We start from the raw sequence: 25,306 nt of genomic DNA on the forward strand, positions 1-25,306 counted from the left end.
TAATTTAGTTTCTCTTCTTCTTAGTCGTTTCGCTCTTGTCAGAGCGGTCGTGGTCATCATGTGTTGTGTGTGGGGGCTGATGTGACTCGCCTCACGACATTTCGCCATTTCTCTCTATTGGTGGCCAATCTAGAGCACTCGTGTAAAGGGCCACCTACAGCTGATTTTACTTGATCTGTCCATCGCGTGGGTGACCGTCCGCGAGGTCTGGTTCCCTCCACTCTACCCTGCACAACAAGCCGTTCAATGGAGTCATTATTCCGTCTTGTGACATGCCCAAAGAACTTGAGAATACGAGATTGTACTACTACAGATAGACGATAGATAGTTTAATTTTTTATAAATAAAGGTACGAGTACCTATCTCTATTATCTTAAGGTGTTATCTAGTACATTTTACAAATATTATTAAACACGTATGATCAATAAGTCGCCAAAATCCTTAATATCCTGTCGCTTATCCTTTAGTGGTGTAGCAAATCAGTAAAAGCGCAAAGATCGAGTTGACTGAACGCACAAAAGCTTTTTAAATAATACAGAACACCCCGGAAACACTTTAAGGATGGGCGGATCATCGGATGACATGCTAAACCTTAAATGTTCCTTTATAAAACCATGACTGGCCCTGTAAGATTGATGATTTTATCTGATCTGAACTGAAAATAGATTTTTTTCGTTTCGCTAGTTTTGAGATTTTGTGCGTAGTTTAAATTGTATATTTCTAAGTATACTACTATTACTATAAAATTGAAGAAAAATATTGTAAAGAAAGAATCAAGATTCAGAGATATATAATATAAGAAAAGATCTCAAAAGGGTGTGAAGTCTACTGAATGCAAGGATGCTTTATTTTTCTGAAAATACATGTCTTGTTTTGTTTTAGGTATTAAAGGTCACAAGATATAACAAACAGACGAATACACAAACAACCAGATCTCGAACAGAAATCTAAATTCCTTATCTAAATTTCTACTAGGAATTGAACCTGGAACTCGTGTCAAATAGATATGGTGACGTAGGTGCCGTGCGCAAAATCACCTTAAACAGACGAAACCAGATTATCCCATAAACTCTTCAGTAGAGTGCCTGCCCACAGCGGACACCCATTTTCAGTAGCCGTTATTAAATTTTATGGAAGTGCCTTCAGAACCTATTATAGCCACTGCAAATGCTTCATATCTTTTTAAGTTACAGAAAATAGCGAATATACAAATTCTAGCGGAGCGATATAATTATGATCGGATACTCAAATATAATTCCATATTCTATACGGATTAGATTAGATACTCAGTTGCTACTGACAGGTAAACAGACCTTTAAAGTATTAATTAAAGCGTTCTGGGCCTAGGTGCTGGGTGCTGGGTACTTCTCATATTTGTGTATATAGTTTTGGCATCGATGACATAAGTCCTATCTTAGTCCTCAAAAGCAGCAATACAGCTCTGAAAGAAGTCCAATCATAATTTAAGTTACAAGTGAAATATAATATTATCGACAATAAAAAAAAAAGATTTGCAGACATCAGCTGCTAACGCATGCTCAATATCATAATAATATTTTTTTTCCAACGTATATTTTATTTTTCATATTCCACATTAACTACATGGTCCTTTACAATTATATTTTACGTATAACTAACCTACCCATCTTTCTTTCAATACCTAAACATTTTCTCCAGACCCGTTTACAAAAAAACGCGTTGCTTATAACTTGCACCAATCACACATATCCGCTACACGTACGCTTTACGGAAGCCGTAACGGTCCAGTTTACAAGAGAACATACTTCGCGGATATAACTTGTTTACGACATCCTTTTATATGTTGGATTGTTTTAATTCCTTGTATATTTTAGTACAATTATACCATTATTGCGGTAAGTATTTTTCGTTACTTAACAAAGAACGAACAAACTGAATATATAGTTTGATACAATTTGAATACTATAATGTTTTAATCAGAAAATATAAGTTGCATATAAGGCTAAAAACTCACCGAGCGTTTTTAGCCGCCTTCAAGCACGGACACAGAAATATATGTATATCGTAGACCTGGGAACATCTCGCTACATCCTTAATTTCACAGAGACAAATATATTAAATAAAATCGACGGCCAACTGAAATTTGTGTATAATTCCCAATGATATGCACTAAAGTGGAGTATATTTTAGGATTTTTTCAATTGTGAGGAGAAATCTCCGCTTAGTCTGTTCACGAAAATGTACAACCAATCCTTAGTACAATAACTTAAACTTGCTATGCTTATCCGAATGCGCCCAAACTTCCATCATCCAACAGAACTCGCATGCAAGCTTTCTAAATCCCAAACAGCTTTAACGTTCGTTGTTTATGAGCAACTCAATTAGCAGGCACTAATTGGAGCAACAAACAAGCCATGCGCTCCAACTTACAAAGCTGGGGCGCTGGGGCGCTGTGCCACGGATTAATTATTCAGGGCCATTTAAGAATTTGTTCTTTGATATTTATGAGGCGTTTCACTAAGAAAATAGCCTTCTAAACAAAACTTAATTGATCGTTAGTAAGCTTTTGTACCTCTAATACGACCTTTTATGGTTGAAAGGTGTATAATGAAAATTAACTTTAAATAAAAATACTTTGGTCATAATTAAATTATTAACTTGGTAAACGGTGCGTAGTCTCTATTCTTTGTGATATTTTAGTGCTTAGGAGAAGAAAAACTTGGGACTAACTTCAGGTATTACTGCAGTCTCTACTATGATATTCATGGCAGTGATTGTTTAACATTTATAATTCGCACAATTGCTACTTCAATTAAAATATACACCAAATGGAGCAAATATCGTACGACTTGGAAAATTGGGGCGTAGCGCTACAAATCAATAACTTATTTCTATCCCATTTAAGATTTTGTTCGTCAATTAATGGGGACTCTTGTTAGGTATTGCTTCAATACAAAACATAATTGTCTTAATATATCTAAATAACAAATGTGCCTCTTGAAAGAAGATCATTTATTTAGGAAAATATATTTTTATTATTTTGTGCAAAGTAAGTTAGTCAGTTTTAATTTTCTTCTAAATTCGTAGCCCGTAAGTGATCCAAAATTTTAATACTTAATTGACAAGAAAATACTAGTAGAAATTCAAACCCACTTACTACTCTTCGCGTTCCAATTTAACAACACACCACGCTCTAAGTAATAAAGCGAGCTCCAGTTTTTAATTATTCAAAGTTAATTTTAATTTATTTGATATTCATAAGATACTTCTTCTCGTCCCGCGAACATTAGATGCAAAGAGTTGAAAATTTATAAATTTCATCCTTTTAACTTTCATAATTTAATTTAGAAAATTGATATATTAATTGAATTAGCTTCTACTCGCAATTTTCTTTGCATGTTCATTGGAAATTCTAATGTTCCCGTGGGGTTCTTATATTTTCCTGGATAAGAAGTCTTCTGTGATACAATAATTACTTCGTTGGAGTTCATCTAGACGTTGAAATGTGATTTAGTAGTTAATAATACAAAAATATAAACACGCGTTTCGGATTTCGGGGGTTTCGGTTTCGATCCTTGGCAAAGGAAACATCTAAAAGATGATTTTTTAGTTTTATTTTCCTGTACTTGTATGTTTGTGGCCATGGCATTCGCGACGAAGGGAATCTACTGAGAAAGATAAATGTTATACACACATGCAATGTATATCTACTGAGATATGCATGTGTTTGCCTACAAACATTAATCATTACTTATGATATTTATTTTTATATATATAAGTAACTTATTATATAAATACATAAAATACAAATTACATAACAAGATTTACTAACAAAAAATCATTAATATTTAGACCAATTCTTGCGTACTACTGCAAAAGTACCACAATAATTACTATCCGAACACAATTAATTCCCACATGAAGCCTACAGGCTACATATTTTATTCTGTATATTGTGCTCTCTTTCTGTTCTATGACTTCTCTCTCATTAATTAGTGCACGTAATAAAGTACGAATGTACTGTTACGTGTAGGTGATGAATAAGTGAGCCTAAGTAAGGACAAGTGTGTGTGGTGTGTGGTACAAAGTTAAAGCGCTGAGCGTTATTATTCACAGAGTAATAAGAGTGCAGTGGTGGACTAAGGTCGGAGGCCTAGCGTGGAAATGTTGAATGAGGCCCGGGGCGGAAAGTTGAATGGAGGCCCCCAGTCTAAGCAGTGGATTTCATTTTACAAAATTACAAATATATTTATTCGCCGAAAAATACGTATGTTAGTGATGGCTTTATTCCGGCGACTTTCCTTTTTGCTGATTTATATACTTTTCACAGATTGCTTGGTTCTTACGAACATTTTTACGTTCATAACATATTACGTTACAGATATTTCTTCTATATTATGTATATTTCAACTACTGCTTTTTAGTTCGGACGCAATAGCAACTGCGTTTGCGAGCCCCCACGACCGGAAACCCGGGGTGGGCCACCATTTCCGCCCTTAGTCCGCTAGAGAAGGAGGGTCAAAACTATTTCGACGGTTTCTTACTTAAATAATATTAAAACTTGCGTAGACAACACCGCTTCACCTATTTCTGGCTGAAAACAGCAGAGTTAAAAGCACTGCTCTGTTCTCTTTAAAGCGACATGTAAGGAAGGACATATTTTTCCGAGGAGTTCCTACTTGGTTGTTAGAGGTATCAACGCATGTATGGTCGACCTCAGGTACGAATCTAATCTTAGCAAATTTCGTTGGGTGGCAGTAGCCACTTACCATGAGGTCGATATTATGGGCGGTAGCATTTTATTCAATGAATCACTATTATTTAGATTCTTAACAAATTAAATATAAAATCAAATAAAATAAAAATACGCTATAGCTTTTAACTTGTATTTCACACCTGTACGCCACTTACTCTGCTAATGTATGGAAACATGCTTCCAACTCGTATTTACCGTAATGGTTTTCTATTAAACTGTTTTCAGTTTGTTAACGATTCGGTTTTGCAGTAAAATGCTATGTTTACATTTATATTACACGTCATTAAGTTGAATGAAAACATTTTTATTATACGATATTAAGTATTATTAAGTGGTTTTCATTGTGGCTTGATTGTAGGTATACCACCTATAAACTTATTTCTGTCTTAAAACATTAATTTAATTTCTGTTTCTCTCTCTCTCTCCGGATAGGTTTGTCCCTTACCACAATGCAAACCAGAATATAGCAGAGGTGTGACATACAACCGCTACGAAGAGAGCCTCGTACCTTCTTATACCCTCGACCCTCGTATATCCTCGTATCTGAAATGCGAAAGCTTTCCGTATATCTTCTACGCGTATATATATAAATATATTTTATAATATAGGAGTAGCAGACGAGCATACAGTCCACCTGATGGTAAGTGGCTACTGCCGCCCATAGAAATCTGTAATCAAATGTAATGTAACCAGATAGAATTAGATATTCCTACCTCAGGTCGTCCACAGATGCGCCGCTACCCCTGAGGACTAAGCTGGAACGCCTCGGAAAAGTATGTCTCCCTTATAACTTCTACCCTTCAAAACGGAACACAGCAGTGCGTAACACTGCCGTTATTAGGCAGAAATAGGTGTGGCAAAGGGTTCTACCACCTTCAATTTATTAGAATTAAGGTCTTAAATTAAGTCATAGTTAAGTCAGTGTGGTAATAGGGAACGAATGACATCACATGCCTTTGAAGTCCCACTAATTAGAGGCTTGTGTCTTACTGTAAGGAATATCTTATCAAGTATATGTCGCATAATGATGTTAAGTTTGTTAATCTTAAGGTGGCTTTCCACGGTGCGCGAAATTGCGGATTAATAGACTCAGCGCGTAAGGAGGCGTAGCGTGCGATATCCGCTCGAATGAATGTACAATTAACGCACCCTTAACTCAACCCTTAACTTTTTCAATGTTTTCGTTCAATGTACGTAACTGATAAATCAATTTATAATACGAATCGAACTTTGAAAATTCAGTGCCTGAGTTTCAAATCTCGGACTTCCCGAATGAGAACCTGATACCACTGGGCTGACTTTTGAAACATTTTCTTTTCATTTTTTAAAATGCCCCTATGCACTAGGTATATAACTCCTTTTCAAAATTCCTTGTTTATAAACCAGCGTCATACTTTTATTAAGTAAACAATATATCATATTAATACTTACAGATAAATGATTTTTCCAAAGTCTGTAATATTCGTAACTTTGATAAACTCACCTAAGAAGAAGAATAAACAGCCACATTCTCTGTGGCTAATGAAATGTATCATAAATGGCATGTTTATCATCTTTTTTCGTTTGTTTTGGCATGACGCACCACAAAATATCCCTGAGGATAGCACGCACTCCGGTTAAACGCAAGCGGATTAGATATAGATGCAAACGCAAAAACGCGTACGAACATGGATTAATTTTTCCGTGACTTTTTAAGTGACTGATTTAAAAAACGTAAACTGTTACATTTTCGATCGCGGTTTGTTTAAGTGCGTTTTTTTGTATCTTGTACCCTTACCATGTGCCTTTACGTTTTGACAAATATGACTGTTTTGGTATTTGTTTATTTATTTGCCCATATAATTTCCAATCAGCGCCCCTAGCGGATTGTGTTAGAACTTGAAAATTGTATAGGCCAATACGTAAACAAATACCAAAACTGTCAAATTTTTCAAAACGTAAAAACTCGTGGTAACTACTGTTCGCGAGAAATCCATGATTGTACTGAAATAAAAATAACTCAAAAGCTTAACGCAGGGCATGTTCGTATTGTTCGTATGCGTTTTTGCGTTTTAGCAATTTCTATTCCGCTTGCGTTTAACCGCAGTGCGTGCTAAGCCTAACCTGATATGAACAAATAAGTAACAGTCAAGTGTGAATCCTACTGTCATTGATAGATATGAATAAGCCTTATTGTCTTCTGATTTATCTTTCTCTTTGTTGGAGAAAACTTTTGTGTTGCTTTGTGGTCACTGACTAAATTTATTCCGAACGAATAAATAATGTGTCTACCTGTCACGTGCGTCATTTATTAATGCGCTATTTATAAACAATCTATTTACTGTTTAGTTTTTTTTTTTTGTTGACGAGGGGAAACCTTCAAAAGGTACCCGACGCCATGGGAGTGACGCCGTGTTATGTGGGATTGTTACCGCACTTAAACCCCCCCGGTGGCCGTCCTCAGCGTTTCGTGGAGAACTCCGGGATCTCCAACGGAACACAACCGGAGTCCTCCTAACGCGATGCTCTTCTATCGGGCTCTGCCCTGGGGGAGCAATTTACGCTCCTCTCACATCCCCTGGTGATTACAGCGATATGCGACCACACAAAACCGCTGTCCTTCCCGGGGTCGCTTGCTGGACGGTTTGAGCTCCCACTCTTGCCGCCCGCAACCCCGAAAGCCCCTTTTAGTCGCCTCTTACGACAGGTAGGGGATACCGTAGCCCTATTCTGGTCCCGGTACTACAGGGACAACTGTTTAGTTTACCAATGATCAAAATTTGACAAGTTCGGCCTACTTGAATATCAGTCAAGTTCGATGCCCAGTTATCATCAACTACGGATGGGTATACTTCTGACATTCGATTTCTTTTTTTACAGAACTCTTAGGTATTAAAATTTGAAGATGTTTATTTCACATATAAAACAAGCGATTATTTTCGAATGCACACATGACATCGAAAAATTATAATCTGAGATTCGAACGTCGAACCCACAAAATAAGAGGTCAAACTAATCAGTATTGCTTTAACATCCATTAGGCTCTCCTGAATAATTACTACTCAGATTCAGGGCAAAATATAGATCTAATCCTACCAAATACCGACACAATTTTGCCCCATATTTCAATTGGATAAGGCCGTAATTTGTGTAAAAGTCATCCTAATGGATACTTTGAAGCGCGGATTGACTCCACAAATCACTTGGAAGGTAGCAAATTTAATCAAAGGTGGCAGGAATTGCCCACCAACGCCTGATATATGGCTGGCTAATACAGTGAGGGGTTCTACTTGTTGTTCTCGCTCGTGACTCGAAAGTGAGATGTCAATAAGTAGTTCACAATAGAGCTTAGTTTATAAATTAATGTTATACATTAAATAAATGCTTATTTTAACTTGAGGGAGTTCATGAACGTTACAAATAATATGTTTCTATACAATCTGCTTTTGATTAAAAAAGTTAATGTAACGTAAACAGCTAATTCACTCGATTATTTATTCTTAGTAATATTTTTTTCACGACGAAGCACTTCTAATTCATCTGTTAATGAATGAAATGCGTCTTTAAAATAAACATTCTTAAAGTCTATATTCTGTTAATCTCTCGAGAGCACCGCACTATCCCCTTAAAACTTACCGGGAACATAAAATCCTGTCACATTTATTTCACGTTATGCAAATCTAAAAAATCTCACTGTCATCTCACTATCGAAAGTAAAGCTTAAAAATGCACATAGTAAGGGGCAGTACCGTAGAAGTGATTTAGTTAAGGCTTGATTGTAGCCTGCCCTGAGAGTGGCTTCTCGTAACTTTGTCTTTGTTTCAGTGGCTGTTTCTGACAGCTAACTTAGTTATAATATTGTAGTGGACGCTATTCTGATTTTAAGTGTTTATTTCTTAGTACTTAAACGGTCAGTCTAGACAAAGAGTTTTGGCCGGTCGGAGGCCCGTCGGAGTAGCTATTCCTGTATTATATAAAAAAATCTAAGAATCAGCAACTCTATCTTACTGCACTTTAAACCCACACACATGTGGTAGTAGCTGGTAGAGTCTGTAGAGTATAATAGAGAGTCAAATTAACACTTAACAACATTGTTATATGTCATTATTTCTGTAAAATAACTATATCGAAGCCTTTTTCGATTTAAAATTGAAATATAATATGTATCTCACCGTTCTTCGCTGAAATTTAAGATAAATAAACGAATTGTTACAAAAGGTCGAAGGGTATAAGGGATGATTTTTCATGTGGGTTTTCGGGGTTGTTTAAATGTCAGTGACACTTAAAAATAAGAGCCGTTATTTATTTTTTGAGATGAAAGTAAGTATCTACAACTATGTATCATTGAGTATAACGTTGAGGTTATACTATGTATATTAGGTTGTTATGGTTTAGTGGTATGAAAGTCAGGGTCTCAATCGGTGGGTCCACGGTTCAAACTCCAAATACGCCAGGTGATTTTTGAACTTTGTTTTCAATTGCTTTAACTAACTTTAACGCTTGAATTTCCAAAAAATCATCATTTTCACATCAACTTTTTTAAAGGTGGTAGAACCCTTTGTGGTCCAACTCCGGCGGCACCACTGTCACACCTATTTCTGCCTCATAACAGCTGTGTTAGGCGCTTCTGTGTTCCGTTTTGAAGGGTGTGGTAAGGAAGACAGACTCTTCCGAGGCGTTCCAGCTTAGTCCTCAGGGGTAGCGGCGCATCTGTGGCCGACCTCAGGTAGGAATATCTAATCCTATATGGGTTGATTACAGATGTCCATGGGTGGCAGAAGCCACTTACTGTCAGGTGGACTGCATGCTCGTCTGCTACTCCTATATTATAAAAAAAAACTAAGATTTGAAAATCGAAAAATCGAAACCATTAAACTTTCAGTGTAATTACCTACATACGTTTGTGTCGTTTGATTTTGGAATTATTTACGTTACATTTTGAAGTCTAATAAATTAAAATAATTTAATGGTATTTTAACAAAGTAACTAATCCTAACAAAGTTAAATCAGATAACAAAACCTCGGCCAAATCTTTTAAGACCTAAATCCAGAATGGATAGAATTAATGGTCTAGAAATTTTCGTTAGAAGAAATAATTGGATCGTGTGTAATACCAATGATACATATAACGATGTGAAACTTTTAGTTGGTATTTTTGTATGAGAATTAGTACCTATTTGGAATACAAAAATATATAAGGTTTTTATGTAATGACCTGGTTTTAATGTAATCACCTGATAAGTGGCTGCTGCCCTTCATGGACATCCATAATCAACCCGATTTAAGATTGGGTTCTTATCTGAGGTTGGTCATATATGTATTACTACCCCTGAGGCTTAAAATGGATCGCTTCGAACAACTATGACACTGCGCTGAACGCTGGACACTGCTGTTATAAGGCAGATATAGACGTGACTGAGGTGCCTTCTGAGTCGAACAACAGGGTTCTACCACCTGCAATAAATTATAAAGAAACACACAGCACAAAGGAAAATCGTAATGAAATAAAACGCTTCAAATGGCGTAGGGGATCCATTATTTGCTGTTAAGGATTAGGTAGGAAACATACGGTCTTATATTTTTTCAAACAAGAACAAATAACATAAGTTAGTTTGACACTTTTCAAACATCTGAAAAATTGTTACTGATATTTGATTAATGAATTCATTTGGTGTTTTGAGTATATTTGTGCTCATGACACCTTAAAAATAAATAAAATTGGCATGATACTGGCAGAAAGACATTATTTAAATTATTAATTCTTATAAAATACGTACTTACGTTAATTCTTTTATGAACATAATATCATCTAGACCCACGGCAATACGCTGGGCAAATTTAAGTCTTTCAGCAATTCCATTTTAAGTGTAACTTTTAGTATTCATCATATTAATTTAGCGCCTAAACTATTTCTATTTGTATTGCTATCAGACAAGTTCGACACATTATTAACCCGTATGTACACACACTAAAGGTAAAGGAAAAAGGGATACGTGAAAAATAGATGATACCTACCTCGTTGTCACGTAACCGGATGTAACCGGATATCGGCCGGTAATGACGCACCCGGGTGGAGTATGATTGCCGCTTTAGTGCCATAATGATATCTGAGAATGGTATTGGAAGTGTTGATCGATGTTCAACCATTCATGTTCATAAGTTTTATACGATGACATGCTTTAACCTCTATAAAACCCTCTTAGAATTATACAGATGATACTCCTTAGCTCCTACTTACATGGTGACGTCATGACACTGGTCTGACACGCAAGGTTCCGTGTTCAATTCCCAGTGAAACAGACGTCTAATTATACTATATAGGACGATAAACGAAATAAGGGACGTATTTTTTGGGTGTTTAGTATGAAACTCTCATTCTAAATACCTATAAAATAGGTTTATTTTTGATGGCTTAATCGATTAAAATACGTTATTGATTAGCACTGAGCTTGTCAAACCACGCAAATAATAATGTGGTCATGTGGCACTAAAACAAACTTCCTAAAAACAAATACCACGCTTCTTAAGATAGTTTGCTAGCGCCCTCAGTATGTCCTTGTATGCCCTTAGTATGTTTAATTTGATTACGATATTTTATGTAGTTTTGTGGGGACTTCCAGTAACTCGCCAAAAGGTGGCGTTATGCGTTTCTGATACACGCTATCGGAGATTTCTCAACATTTAACATGTACAATACAAGCTCCAAACTGAGACTATTGAAGCACGGCCGCTCCCTGGCCATATCTCCTACCCCCGGGAGACCTCACTTTGCCGTTATTTTTGATATTTTCATGTTTTTCATTTAACCACCTGTGAGCATATATTTGCGTGTATATTTCCTTCGTTAAACCTACTACTCTGTGCATGGCTTATTTAAACACTGTTAATTATAGCACCAATTAATTAATTGAATGGTAACAATAGAGCTTAATTAGTCGCTGCGCGTAAAAGCCATTACATTAACTAAAACTAAACGCTCCAGCGAAGCGCTTGGGTTCAGTGCTTTTATGCGGAAGGTTCTGGGGTCGAATCCCGGAGAGAGTCACGAAAAAATAAAGTGTTATTTTTGTTTATAATATCTTAGGATATAATTATAAATAGTCGGAGAATATACAATTAGAAGTAGGATAGTATTTGACGCTTGACAGACGAATTGGATAAAATCTGTATAATGTCTTTTAAGACTATTGAAACAAATAAATAAATAATTTATATTTCGGTTGAAAAAATATTTTAATTAAGTTGTTACAATCTGGTTCTATATCATTATATATGAATGACTTTAGTGTAAATGAATTAAGTTATTTTACTGAGTTAAGTCCATTATTAGCATTATGTACATAAAATATTTAGATTAATTCTAGCCATACACTGAGTTACATAAACCATAATAAATTACATAAAAAACACCTTCTTTCTTCTTCCCCTATTGGGCACGGCTCTCACGGCTGTCCAAGTGTGAATTAACAGACTTCTTTTATTCGGATAAAAATACAGCAAAATACTTTTAGGTTATCTTTCCACCAGAGATTTGCGAGGTCGCTAAGCTATGCATATGTTTTAAATTCTCCAACAGGCTTGATTTTGAATGAACGAAATTTAATTGAATGAAAATCAAGTAATCCAATTTTTACATTTGTCAGATTTGACTCACATTCATTGCTTAGCTACCTCGCACATCTATCATTTTTTTATAATGTAGGAATAGCAGATGAGCATGCAGTCTACCTGATGGTAAGTGGCTAAGTGCCGCCCATAAACATGTGTAATCAACCCCAGACAAAATTAGATTCCTACTTGAGATCGGCGACAGATGCGCTGCTATCCCTAAGGACTAACCTAGAGTGCCTCGGAAAAGTATGGCTCTCTTAGGTGAGGCCCTTCAAACCAAAACACAGCAGTGCCTAACACTGCTGTTATAAGGCAAAAATAGGTGTGGCGGTGGTGCCAAAGTTCAGAGAGTTCAACTACCTCTAAACCTTGAAAATATTAAAGAAACTAGCAGAACCCGCGGCTTCGCCCGCGTAAAAAAATATGATATGACATACAAACAACTGTAATCGTAAATTTGTACCTTTAACAATTTTAAAAATAATTAATAATAATAAAAATTAAGCTTTTTTTTTCGTCACTGTGTACCTAAATTAGTCAAGGTTTCTTCAGAAACATACATTAAAACTCTAATTAGTGGACTGTAATGAAACTTTCTTTAAAATATAAGTTTCATGTAGGATATAATATTTATTATTTACACTATTCCATAGGAACCGTCCATCTATGGGGCCTTACATACAGTGGTTCTTTCCAGGATCTCTGACTGGGCGATTAGAGCTCTCATTCTTACCACCCGCAACTCCAGAAGTCCCCCTTTAGTCTCGTACGACAGGCAAGGGATACTGTAGCCCTGTTCTAGCTCAAAATTTTTATCCAAGATCTATGTATCTATCACATCACCATCACTAATCCACGCATAGCCACAACCATACCCCACGGCAGGACAAAATGTTGGCACATAGTGTGTCCAAAGTAGTTGCGACGTATCTAATCAGTATACCAAAATGTAGGCCAATTTGAATAAACTTACGCATTATCATATATAAAATTTGCACCCGTCCACGTGGTCGTGCATTTGTCTGAATAGACGTTATCTGAAATTACACGTTTCTAAGTTCGAACCTAAAAGATTCCCGTATACATACATATAACACTTCCTCTCCATAGTAGAATTTCAAACACATCCTATGTACATATGCATCAATAAATACTTTATCAGCAAATTTCTGGAAGCTAATATTCAACATCAGCGGTTGGCAACCCGACACCCACGGGTGGTGTGTGGCCCGCGACTTTCCCTTGTGGCCCGCGGGTCTGTGCGTTACTAATAATTGGCCAAGTGCAAGTCAAACCCGCACCTGGAGGGTTCAGTACAACCAAAATTTTCATTTTTTTTTAATTTCTAATATTTAATATTGCAGCAGCCATTAAAGTACACACATTGTGAAAATTTGAACTGTCTATCTTAAATTTATATGTCTAATGGTTCAAAAGTTACTTGGAAAAATAACGAATAGCAGTTTGTTGTATGGGGTCCCCTTTTTGTTTTCAACTTTTATTTTTTTATTTTTAGTATTTGTTGTTATAGCAGCCACCGTTATGCAACCTCTGTAAAATTTTCACATGTCTATCGGTTCCAGAGATAGAGCCCTGTGACACACGGACAAACGGACAGACAGCGAAGTCTTAGTAATAGGGTTCCGTTTTTATCCATTAGGTACGGAACCCTAAAAAACCGCTGTTCTGCACTTCAGCACATTGCCATGTTAAAAGTATATGTTACTACGGCCCGTGGAATTTCGCCCTACACTAAACTTCTCTGCACTCTGTTCTTTTTCCAGACACTCCAAAGGAAGTAACTTCAATAACGGTTTTTAAAGAAACTTTCTTTACTTATAGCACCCTAATGGGGTTGATTGTTGAGTTGCTAAAAATGCTGAAACAGATGTGTAAACAGAAAGGCATGATGCATATACCCTTTTATAGCCGTCTTAAGGGTTGATCTAAAAAAAACAGTGACTTCATTAAGTCCAATGAGAGTTTTTCATAGTGGTTGCTATTTAACGACCTCAAGGGTTGATTTGATGTGTGAAAATGGAAAAAAAGTGATATATACTTTGTATTTTGGCTTTCTGGATAAAAATAATGAAACGCCCATTTTACTGTTTTTGAAAATTCTTCTTCAGCCTGTTTTTTTTTTTTTTAAAGGGTTGCTATTTATTTATTGGATAATTTGATATATTATTTACAACCAGAAAGCAAAATACCAATTTTCATAGACTTTGCTTCAAAATCTGCGGACTTCTAATCGAAGTTTCTACCCCTATTATACCCTCATAAGGGTAGATTTGCCATAAATGGTGTTAAAAAAGTTCTATCATTCCTAACTAATTACATTTTTTACAGTCATTGCTTCCAAATAAACGGTTTTTAAAATAAAATTCCATCCCCTATTAAATAACCTTAAGGGTTGATATTCCAAAAACTGTTTTATAGGTGTCCTATTATTTTCAATCAGAAAGCCAAATAACAATTTTCATAGGCTTTGCTTAAAAAGCTGCGGACTTCTAAACGAAGTTTCCACCCCTATTTTACCTTCTTAAGGGTAGATTTTCCATAAAGGGTGTTAAATAAGCTCTTTTATTTCGAACCAGAACGCTAAATGCTGTTTTTACAATCCTTGTTTCCAAATGAACGGATTTTAAAATAAAGTTCTATTCCCTATTAATCGAACTTAAGGGTTGATTTTCCAAAAACGATAAAATAGGTGTTCTATTATTTACAATCAGAAAGCTGAATACCAATTTTCATACACTTTGTTTCAAAATCTGCGGACTTCCCAACAAACTTTCAACCCCTATTTTACCCTCTTAAGGGTAGATAAATGGTTTAAAAAGTTCTATTATTTCCAACAGGAAAGCCAAATGCAAATTTTTATAGACCTTGCTTCCGAATTAACGGAGTTTGAAATAAAATTCCAACCCCCATTTAACGACCTTAAGGGATGATTTTTCAAAAACAATGAAATAAGTGATTAATTATTTTCTATCGTAAACCCAAATACCGATTTTTATACAGTTTACATCAAAACTGGGGGACTCTCATACAAACCTACAACCCGTATTTAACCCAAATAAGGGTTGATTTTCCAAAAACGATAGAATTAAAGTTCCATTATATCTTACCAGTAAGGCAATGGCTACCTTTCATAGTGCTGGCTTTCAAATAGGAAATTTTTAAAATAAGCTGTCAACCCTTATTTTACCAACTTAAGGGTCGATTTTCCAAAAATGGTGAAATAGGTGTTTAATTATTTTCTATCGAAAATCTAAATACCGATTTTCATACAGTTTACATAAAAACTGGGAAACTTTTATACAAACTAACAACCCTTATTTAACCTATATAAGGGTTGATTTTCCCAAAAACGCTAGAATTAAAGTTCCACTATATAATCAGTAAGGCAATGACTTACTTTCGTAGTGCTGGCTTTCAAATTGGCAAATTCTAAAATAAGCTGTCAACCCTTATTTTACCAATATAAGGGTTGATTTTCCAAAAACCATGAAATAGGTGTTTAATTATTTTCTACCAAAAAGCTAAATACAGATTTTCATAGAGATTAGATCAAAACTGGGGGATTTTCATACAAACTTACAACCCTTATTTAACCCACATAAGGGTTGATTTTCCATAAACCGTAGAATTAAAGTTCCACTATATCTAACCAGTAGAGCAATGGCTAACTTTTATAGTTCTGGCTTTCAAATTGGCAAATTTTTTTAATAAGCTGTCAACCCTTATTTTACCAACTTAAGGGTTGATTTTCCAAAAATTGTGAAATAGGTATTTAATTATTTTAATCGAAACCCCAAATACCGATTTTCATAGAGTTTACATCAAAACTGGGGGAATTCCATACAAACTTGCAACCCTTATTTAACCCACATAGGGGTTGATTTTCCAAAAATGGTAGAACTAAAGTTCTATTATATCTAACCAGTAAAGCAATGGCTAACTTTCATAGTGCTGGCTTTCAAAATGGCAAAATTTAAAATAAGCTGTCAACCCCTATTTAACCACCTTTAGGGTTGATTTTGAAAAAACCCTTAGATTAGATTTTTATTACTTTAAATCAGAAAGCTAAATACCAATTTTCATCCAGTTTGCTTTAAAACTGACGGACTTTCATATTAACTTTCAACCCCCATTTAACCCCCTTAATGGTGGAATATCAAAAAAACCGTTCTTAGTGCGCATCTACATTATAAAATGAAGCTATATTCCAAATTTCATGATTGTAGCTTCAGTAGTTTCGGCAAAACCTTGATTAATACGTTTCGAACGTGAGTATCTTTTCGCTTTTATATATATAGATTTACAAATTCTCAGAGTATATTTTTCGAGAGAATTCTTTAACAAACAACTGAATTGACTGTGACTTCATTACTATTACCATAATTCCCGGCAAAAACATGTTGGCCCGAAAGCCTTCACCGCGGTGTTGCTACACTGAAAAATATCTTATTTTCACAGACTGAAAATATCCGCGTTAGCTAAAAATGTCTACGTTCAGATCAGTACATGGATGATAAAATTTAAAAGGATTTTAGGTGAACAACAATAATAACTGTATTTCGTCTTAAGAGAGTAATGTTTTAAACAGAAGAGCATGCAGTTCACCTGATGGTAAGTGTTTATTGTCGCTCAAAGACATCTGTAATAAACCCCCCACAAGATTATATTCCTACCTAAGGTCGGCCACAGATGCGCTGTTACACCCTGAGGACTGAGCTGGATTGTCTCGGCAAAGTATGTCACCGTTACGACACCCTTCAAACCAGAACATAGTAGCTTCGTTATAAGCTTGTACGTAGTAAGTAGAAGTAATCTGAGTTGTATCACCGTACCGATCTGACATGCCGAGAGTTCCAGCTTCGGTTCCCGGTTAGGAAGCCATAACGAATTTAGATCGCTATTCTGGATCTGGGTATTTCTGACTCTTTGCTTCCCAAAAGTAGAAAACCTCCTAAAATTATGAGATCTTATACCCTGGTATAAGAGTAATATTTAATATTATTTAGTAAGGAGAAAGTTACACCACATTGGACTTACACCACATTGGACATTGGACTGCATCCGGTCGGACTGGAACACAAAGTTTGGAATTGTCCAAATTGGAACTTGCACTTTGTCGAAAGTTTAACCACATCCAAGGTCCTATAATAGTTCGAGCGTTAGGAATCGTTGCAAACTATCTATATACTTGTAGAATTGTAAAGATGGTAGTGCCATTTGATATTCGGCTGAGGAGTTTACTTATTTCTGCCTCTTACTAGTAACGACTAGAATTTAGAAAGATAGTAGAGCCGGTATGATTTGACCAGGGAGTCCTGCTGACATACCGATTTCTAGAGTAAAGCAGTTCTGCATTTCGGTGGAAGGATGTGGATGCCATTTGACTTACATAATTATGAAGCGACTTACATAGTTCTTAGGAGTGGTCACATATCTATCCGTCCAGAGTTGCATCAAATTGAAACTTGTTGTGGACGATGTATAATTAACCAAATACTACCACGAAAAATTATTTTTTAGATCAGCACCCGGGTTCTGAAGTTATTTACCGAAATGTTACATAACCTCAAAATCGAAAATATCCGACGATAGATGGATGGTCGGTTTTAACTGATAGTAGGTACACATAATATAGTTCGATTAACATATTCCATTTACTTTTAAAGGTAGTAGGTAAAAAAACCTAAAATAATCCTAAAAACCTAAAATAATGAATTCGGTGGAAGTATGGTTGTCAGTTGACTTACATAATTATGAAGCGACTTACATAGTTCTTAGGAGTGGTCACGTATCTATGATCAACTTCCGGCAGAAACTGTTCTGTATGGAGTTCCTCACAGCTGCCCATGGGCGGTAGTGACCAGTTACAGTCTTGTGAACTGCAAGGTCGTTTTCTACTCCATAAAATTCCATGAAAAAATTTAACCTCCATATAAAACTAAATCTCACTCATAACACACGTAAAATTGCTGTTCTAAAAATAGAAATTGGAAATGGGTTTTCATTTCGCAAATAAAATGTTTGCATTTTCCAAGGCTCGTTTGTTTAGTTTGTATTTCAGACTTTCAGGCTCCATTCGATTCTGAAATGCATTTTTTAGTCGAATGATTGAACGATATCAATAGATCTTGCATTGTTTGCTGAAGCTGATCGGAAAAGCTGGCGTTTGCATTACTTACATGAAATAGTATTTTTAAAAATATTGAAATTCAACTTGCTGTTTTGTAAACTACAATCTTTATTTTCTGTTTATTGTGAATTTATTTTATAGAGTAAAATTTTTAATTTGTATTTTCAATTCAGTGAAGTTTTAAATTTACCGTGCCACTTGGAAAAATCATAGGCCATTTGCTTTTTACGATTATTTTATATTTGGAAACTTCTTTAGCGGCATTGTGCACTTTTTGTGATGGATAAAAAATGTTACACTCGTGTCAGGACACGTGGCCTGATCGATAATTCGTAAGACGACCAAGAAAACTGCTAAAGTCAAGATGTCATGCGGTGTCAGCATAGAAAAAATATGTCAATGGGCATCAGTTTTATTTTTTATTTATTATATTTTATTATTCACGCTATATTTCGAAATTTTCACTTCTATGGGCACTCCAGGTGCGCAATCCATTGATTTTTTTTATTGTTCGTTATTTTTGTACTAATTAAATGAATAAAGTGAAATACCACTTATGGGTATAATATATTTTTTATATGAATATTCCAATCTACTAAGACTCATATTTATTCCTTTTTATCATCAATAAATAATTCCTTAGTTTCCCGAAGTGTTCCATACATATCTTATTTTAAAAGAAAAATGCCAAAAAATAATACAAATAAAAAATAATATTTGAAAATACCGTTATAATAGTGTGGCTAGTACAAGAAAACTTAAAAATTCTTAACAAGAGCATGAAGTATTCGCACCATTTTACAAAGAAGATAAGAGACGCTGGTTCGCGGTGAAAAATGCATCGCAATGAATAAAGCTTTATCGCTACCAATACGCGAGCTAGAGAATTATCTTGAACATTCCCACTTCTCCATATTTTAAAGTTTTATTTTGTCGTATTACATGTATCTATTCCATTTAAACAATACTAAAAGCAGTGATAGCCTAGTGATTAAGAAACGCGGCCTCTCGATCGAGGGGTCCGAGGTTCAAATCGCAGGCTCTGATTTTTAAATTTATGTGCGTATTAGAAATAAATTATCACTTGCTTAAACGGCGAAGGAAAACATCGTGAGGAAACCTGCATACCTAAGATATTTTATAAAAAAAAGAAAATCTCAAAGGTATGTGAAGTCTACCAATACGCACTTGACCAGCGCGGTGGACTATGGCCTAATCCTTCTCATTCTGAGGGGAGACTCGTGCCCAGCAGTGGGACAGTAAAGGGTTGATGAAGAATACTAATATTACAAATAGTGCAACTTTTAATTCTGATAAATTTATTTAGAGCTTTAAAATGTCCTATATATTATACCTATTCTGGTTTAAAGGGTGATATTATAGGTGTATGAAGCCTGTGTAGTACAATATTATGTTATGGGGACACAACTGTCCGTGCACGGCATCTCTGTAGTTTCAGTACAGTCCGTAGTAGTTCGTAGAGCCCGTAGGCGTCTCGTAGAACACGTAGCGAGCGTAGAGGTTGTAGAATATTAAATTTGTAAAGGACACTCGTAGACCTATATGACGTGTGGCTATCTTAAACTCTGGAAAGACAAGTTCTTTTACTCTGTCCAGGAGAGGTTCAAGTTTTTGACGTGACAACGTCTTAAATTAGGTTGCGGCTGGGAGTCACTTATGAAAAAGTGTAACGCCCGGTAACGTTACGATGAGTCACCGAACGAGAGAGAGGCCCGCCGAATGCCTTGCGTCTCTCTCCCACTCAACTATGATCGGTCTGCCGCGCGCGCAGCACTAGAGACTAAACAAAATATATTTCTATAGTTAAAATTTGTGCAATTCTTATTTTCATTCAATTCCTTGTTCCTATTGTGCAATTTAATTATATTCATATCAATAAATATTCTACCGAGAAAAAGACGTTGTCACGTAAAATCTTCGCCCGTAAAACCGACTTTACAGGCAACCATTTTTTTTTATAATAGCAGAGGAGCACGCAGCCCACCTGATGGTAAGTGGTGACTAGTAATATCTAATCCTATCTGGCATTGATTTCAGATGTCCATGGGCCACAGACTTACCATCTGCTACTCTTATATTATAAAAAAAAAGTGTGTGTGTGTCAGCTACGACGCACGATTGGAGTTTACTCCTTACGAACGATAATTATGATATATATCGAATAGAAAAAAGGGTAAATGAACGCATCTGCTAAAATGATAAGAGAAACAAACATATATCTGTAATTATTCGGATTATTTATATTACTTCAATAATGCGTATTACATAAAGTATGTTACAAAATAATATAAATAATAATAATGTTCGTATTTAAAATGTATATTATTCATAAATGTAAACGATACGCTTACCAATTAACCGCATCCATGTGTTTTTTGGATTCTTCTTCATTATCATCTAAATCAATTTCTTGCATATTTTCAAATATTTTTTCAACTTTAATCACTTGATGATTTGTTTAATAGTACATAAAAATACACGTATCAATGCATAGAAGTACAAGAAAACTTTAAAATCAAAACATTAAAACTTGATGGTTAGGTTGCTGTTTATGTACGTTGTATATAGATGTATACAATAGATGCTACTATATGCATTCATTATACAGCATGCATACCCTGTACTCGGTAGCAGTATACAAGTTGTGGCAGAACTTCGTAATACGCAGGCGCGCAACACACATGTGCAAACATACGCATACATTCAACTCTCAGACTGGAGGTAGTGAACTATACAGTGAGACTACGAAGTATCGCGCAAAGAGGAGACCCCGAGAATGAGATACGCTGTGTAATGTATTCCATCTCATTCTTTTACACGTTCAATCCTACAGATATATATGTTTGTCTCTTTCTACGTTACGCCTCAACTTTTCGTGTTACACTTGATTTTACTCCTCATAAAATTTCCGTACCGGGCCTTATAACTCAAATCGTTTCTTAAGGAGTAAACTCCAAAAAATACGTGTGGCACTCGGAGACTGCCGCGGTAAAGCTATTGCATAGCATTTTTTAACAACTTATGCAAATTGCAAGCGTCATAAAGCAAGCGGCATATTTCAAAAAGTCCTTAACCCGTCAACTGGCTTGTGCGCCCCGGGGCGCACAGATCGCTACTAAAAAGTATCACCGCTGTGCCGGTCGGAGTGGGGGGTGTTAGGTTTTTTCGTTACGGAATTTCTGGATTCGGTCTCCACGCTCAAGGCCCGCGATAGAAGCTATGCAATAGCTTAAAAGAACCTATGTTACGTGAAGTGTCGGTTATATATATATCCATGGACGGTGGTATCTACGTGCCATCATGTGACACGCCCGCATTTGCTACCTCAATTTCATAAAGCGCTTGCAGCCATAAACTGGGCATCAAACTAGGATCTCGTACCTAGTGACCATTACCCACAAGATTGGAGAAACAATATCCAAAATGGAATAATACTGTAACGTTTCTCCCGAAATCCGCAGAACATGTTACGTGTCTCGAAATTTCACGCCACTTTCCCACGTTGGGAATAGGCTGAAAATTACGGACGAAATAGAGCAAATCGTGTTTTCTACATTTATCTGGTTGGAAAATTCCAGGGAAGTACTGGAATGGTCATTTTATTTTGGTTTGGATTGTGCTATTAAAATATTATAATATTTAGGCACACTAATAAATATAATCGTTTGATAAATTAAATACTTAAAGTTTGCTTATGTGCTAAAATACCTATATATAATTAATGTCTTCTTCTCCATAACGAAATACCTCGTGAAGTGGTGGTAGTTGTATTGACATTCAAAAAGTGTTCTGTAAAGAACCTGTTTTGAATAAAACAAATGATTTGTTGCTGCATGTTTTATGTGTGAATTTAAAAAAAATATAAGATATTTTTATTAAAAATAGTATGTATATACATCGTCCATTTGTACGAACTTATAATTTAACAAAAAGAAGATGTAATCTCAACGCCTTAAAATACTTGATATGTTCCGCAAGGGAAAAAATCATTTGACGGAGGGTAAGCATATGAACAATGGATATTTCCAAGCATCAAAGGATTCGCCGAAGCTGTTTTAAACGAGAGCTCTTTTTGCATTCCATGGAACTGTTCTGGATAAAAGTCATTAAAAATTGCTCAAGTCTAGTAAAATGAATATAACATAAGTTCAAATATAACACGAAATAATAAATCTAATTGTATATCTGACATAATTTCCTTCAAAACTTTTCGCAATGAATATATTTAAAATATTTGTAATTTGTTATAAACTCAAAGAATATACGTTTTAGTAATCATTTTTAAGTAACAAGATGAAGTTAAGATATCCAATTTCAGAAGCACATAACGTTAAAATTGGAGATTACTTTAAAAGTATAAAAATATCCAGCAATATTATTTCTGAAAAGTTTGTTTATTTCTCACTCGAAAGCAGGAAAATTCTAATTTGAAATATAATCCACTTCGTTGAGAAGCGAAATTATCTACATTTGATGAGAACTGTGCCCTCAATATTAAAAGTTTTTTGTATAATATTTCAGTAGCCAACGAGCATTTTTTTTTTATAATATGAGAGTAGCAGACGAGCATGCAGTCCACCTGATGGTAAGTGGCTACTGCCGCCCATGGACATCTGTAATCAACCCCAGATAGGATTAGATATTCCTACCTGAGGTCGGCCACAGATGCGCCGCTACCCCTGAGAACTAAGCTGGAACGCCTCGGAAAAGTCTATCTCCCTTACCACACCCTTCAAACCGGAACACAGTAGCGCCTAACACTGCTGTTATTAGGTAGAAATAGGTGTGGCGGTGGTGCCGCCGGACTCGAACCACAAAGGGTTCTACCACCTTCAAAAACATACAGTCTATCTGATGTTTATTGGCCACTGCAGCCCATCTTTAATCAACCACAGATAAGATTGCAATCCTACCTTATGGCGCTCACAGGTGCATTGCTACCCTATCGGACTAGCTTGGAACGTCTAAGATAAGTATAGAAATACTTATACGAGTACATATTAAAGTAGACACCATACTCTGCAAACACAGCACTGTTGAACATTGCGATTTTTAGGCAGAAATAGGTGTAAAGTCAAACCACAAAAGGTTCTACCACATCGAAATATCCTTAATTTATCCTCCAAATGTATATTAAAAGTCTCTTCTTATCTCTTCTTGTTAAGCTTCATGCATTTTAAACTTTAAGATTTAAAATTCTACCTACCTAACCTTACTAGATTTATATCCTCTTACTGACTTCTTAGCCTTTCAGACCTGAAAATTTCTGGAATCCAGCCAAAGACCGTATCAATGAACTTTATTCGCATTGTTTGAGATACTGAACGGCTATGCTCATTGTAAATGACTTTTAAACAAAGGGTCTTAGGGAAAATGAAGCTGTAATGGGTATTAAATTAAATAAATCACACCCTTAGGGTGATTTAATATTTTTACAGCTTTATTAGAAGCTATGTTGATTGTGGCGTTATATTTCTTGTGGGTCTGAGTTATACATAAAGACACCCACAATATTAAGTATCAGTTATTAAAAAAAAAACATCTAAGCGTCTTTATTAGAAGTATATCTATGCATCTAAGAATATTTGTATAGAATTTTAAGATTCCAACAAAAGTCCAAATTCAAAGTAATATTGTTCAAATATTGAACCATACTTATTATAGTATATTCATAATTTTATTAAAATCGTAATAATTTACGTTAAATCTTCATATTCAGACTATTAGACCACAACACCTTTCTTTGTCTGACAAATACTGTCGATATGATTGGACGACCGCTACGTAATATACCGAAGCACAGATTGAATGGCGCTTAATTTTAGGTACTAACGGTCACCAATGCAACTTTCGACTTTGCCCAACGTTGCTTCGACGTTAATAATTCCCAAATGGTTAGTTAGTACTTAATAATCAGTATAGTAAGTCAGAAATTGTCAATTTCAAGATTTGGTAGACAAATATTGCTTATAATCTTAAATACAAAATTCTCGTGTCACCGTGTTAGTTACTGTACTCCTCCGATACCGGCTTTACCGATTTTCACCAAATTTTATATGCATATTCAGTAGGTCTGAGAATCAGCTACTATCTATTTTTAATACCCCTAAGATAAGGATTATTCACCCTTAACATTTTTTTATTTATATGGCAACACAACGTTTGCCGGGTCAGCTAGTAATTAATATTATTACTATATCCGTGACGCTACGAAGTTGAAAACATTACACACATGCATATACAACAGATACAACTGTAGGCATATACATTATACCTATAAACATTTGGTGTTCAGAATTCTCTTTTATTTAGATATTAAATTATGGACAAATTTGATTAATAACAGGCTGTATTAGAAATTCAGTAAAGAAAGATTTCAGGCCGCATTAATTAATCGTTTGCCATTAAAATTAATTACAGACTGAGGGCCAAGGCCAGACAAGTCGTATTAAAATATTAAACTTTGCAAGTTTATAATGAGAACCTATACACTCTTTAGCATAGCTATCGTGTATCGTATCGTATCTAAGCCACGCGGTTTAACTCTATTACAGAATGATTTTAAACTGACAACGTAATATGATAATATATGTATTTTATTAAAAATGAGGCTTTTCCTTTAGTTTGTCATTCGTTATTACTTCCCAGAATTTGATTCTGTGGAATAATAAGTGTTTTTTTTTCAAAATGTACTCGTTCGATTCCCAGCTACGGAAATGGATTAAAAAAAATTTAATCATGCAGTTTGTTTGTCATAATAAATGGGCCTCGTAAGTCTTTTCAGCATTTTACGCTAATCCTTATACTCG

The 25,306-nt window shown here is 35.4% G+C and overlaps 1 protein-coding gene across 1 annotated transcript in view; it reads left to right on the top strand.

Moving 5' to 3' along the window:
* The window catches only part of LOC140753957 (potassium voltage-gated channel protein Shaw), a 248,457-nt gene that overhangs the window by 220,225 nt on the left and 2,926 nt on the right, over positions 1-25,306 (top strand). The gene's annotated exons all lie outside the window — the stretch shown is intronic.

This window comes from Epargyreus clarus, unplaced genomic scaffold (assembly GCF_041222505.1).
Source record: "Epargyreus clarus isolate Ecla_fem2 unplaced genomic scaffold, WU_Ecla_fem_2.2 ptg000027l, whole genome shotgun sequence".
Lineage (NCBI taxonomy): Eukaryota > Metazoa > Arthropoda > Insecta > Lepidoptera > Hesperiidae > Epargyreus > Epargyreus clarus.